Raw genomic sequence first — 2,723 nt, forward strand, 5'->3', positions numbered from 1 at the left:
CTAGCTACATCTTCGCACACAAGGAAGTCCATCCATATTACGGGCAAAAAAAATGATTCGCCGCCTTGACTGTTGGGACCCACCAGCTACATCTTCGCATGCAAGGAAGTGCCTGACAGTTGGGACCCACCTGGTCGAAGCGTACGTAGCGCTGTCATTCTGGTCGCGAACGTGTACGTACATATGATCGTTCTGTCTACAGGCTGCAGCGATGAACCATGGTCGTGTAAGGAAGGGCACGTGTCCTAGTAGAGGTGCGCACATAGCATGTACACATACATACAGCGGGCAGGGTGCAAGAAAGAAAATACGGCCACGTACGTACATATGGGCGGGGTCTCGAACACCTACTCATGCATATGTACGGCCAGGGCTTGTGTACATGGCTGGGTCGGAATGGAGAAACTGCGTCGTCGTGTTCATGGGGAGCCAACCGGCTGGGCGGAATGGAGAAACTGCATCGTCGTGTTCATGGGGAGCCAACCGGCTGGATCGGAACGGAATGCATCGTCTTGTTCATCGGGAGGGCTTGGACGGAACAGCCAATGGAAACGAGGCCTGGCGTACCGAAGAATGGAGGAAACGGCCTTGTGTTCGATCGGCCATGGTCGAAATGGGATCTTGTTCATCAGGAGGGGTCTGGCATAACGCAAAACGGAGGAAGCGGACTTCTGTTGGACCTCCTATGGTCAAAACAGGGTCCTCTTGATCGGGAGGGTGTGGCATACCACAAAACAAAGGAAACAGACTTGTGTTGGAGCGCTACGGTCAAAACGGTGGTCATGTTCATTGGGAGGGGTATGGCGTACCGCAAAACGGGACTCCACGGGGTACTATTCATCTCCACCGTCGACCTCCTCTAGCCTCCACGGGCTGCTATTCATCCATCGTCGACCTCCTCCAGCCTCCACCTATGACTGTTCATCCACGGGCTCCTATTCATCCATCCTCCACCGCTCGCTCCTCCACTGGCAACTGTTCAACCAGCCCTCACCACGGGGTCCTGTTCAACCACCCCTCCACGGGCTACTGTTCATCCAGCCCTCCACCGGCTACTGTTCAACCAGCTCTCCACCGGCTACTGTTCAACCTTCCCTCCATGGGGTCCTATTCATCCAGCCCTACACGGGGTCCTGTTCATCCACGCCCAACCGGCTCGATCGATCGGGGTCATGTTCATCCAGCGGCAACACCACGGGATCATGTTCATCCAACCCCCACTAGGAACTGTTCATCCAAACCCCCCAACAACGCTCACTGTTCATCCAGAGGCAACATCGATCGGCTTCAGTTAGCAGCAGTAGCGAAGGAATCGCTTGATCGGGTTTAGTTAACAATCATCGATCGATCGCTCGGGTTCGGTAACGCGTAGCCTGTAGTGAAATCGCTCGGGTTCAGTAGGCGAACGCCTTGCTCGGGTTCAGTTAGAGCCCAACGCCTTGCACCCATGCGCGTGTGTGTATGAGAGAAACACGGAAACCTCCGAGCATTGCTCGGCCCCGACCACCCACCGTAACCGGGAACACCCCGATGTTTTCCTCGCCCTCGCTTCTACCACGGTTTTTTCCGTCATGGACGGCCCAAAGAATGTCATACAGCTGCGTCTCCGGCCCGCCCAGGACAAAAAGCCCATTTTCTGTCATGATTTTTTGTCATACAAGTAGGAGCCCACCACATCTATGATGATACCGGGTTTTGTCACAATTATCGTCATAGAAGTGTCATAAGTATGACGGGAAGAAAAAATTCGTTTGGCCCAAAATGTCATGGATGTGTCTTTTTTTGTAGTGAGACTTCAACTCACGAAGGGTAACGGTTGCGCGAGTCCATGGAGGGCTCCACCCACAAAGGCTCCACGAAGAAGCAACCTTGTCTATCCCACCATGGCCATCACCCACGAAGGACTTGCTTCACTAGGGTAGATCTTCACGAAGTAGGCGATCTCCTTGCCCTTACAAACTTCTTGGTTCAACTCCACAATCTTGACGGAGGCTCCCATGTGACACCTAACCAATCTAGGAGACACCACTCTCCAAAAGGTAATAGATGGTGTGTTGATGATGAACTCCTTGCTCTTGTGCTTCATCATAGTCTCCCCAACACTCAACTCTCTCTCATAGATTTGGCTATGGTGGAAAGATGATTCGAGTGGAAAGCAACTTGGGGAAGGCTAGAGTTGAAGATTCTTGTGGTTGGAATGGAATATCTTGGTCTCAACACATGAGTAGGTGGTTCTCTCAGAAAACGAATGCTAGAAGTGTAGGCATGTTCTGATGGCTCTCCTCACGAATGAAGAATGGGTGGAGGGGTATATATAGCCTCCACACAAAATCTAGCCGTTACACACATATTCCCAAACTCGGTGGGACTGAATGGTAAAACTCGGTGGGACCAAATGGTAAAACTCGGTCAGACCGGTTTGGGTCAAAATGTGAACGTTAGATTTTTCGGTGGGACCGACAAGGTCAACTCGTTGGGACCGATGTGCAGGGGTTAGGGTAAAACCTCAACTCGGTTTGAACGATTACTCAAACTCGGTGGGACCGATTTTGGTAACAAGCAAACTGATTATTGGTCAAGCGAACTCGGTGGGGTCGACTGAAAAACTCGGTGAGACCAAAATTGTTTCAATCGATCTCAGAGAATTTGCAAGACCATCTCGGTGAGACCGAGATTCCATTGATGAGACCAAACTGGTTAGGGTTTAGCAATGGTTGTAACAG

This window comes from Triticum aestivum, chromosome 2B (genome assembly GCF_018294505.1).
Source record: "Triticum aestivum cultivar Chinese Spring chromosome 2B, IWGSC CS RefSeq v2.1, whole genome shotgun sequence".
NCBI lineage: Eukaryota > Viridiplantae > Streptophyta > Magnoliopsida > Poales > Poaceae > Triticum > Triticum aestivum.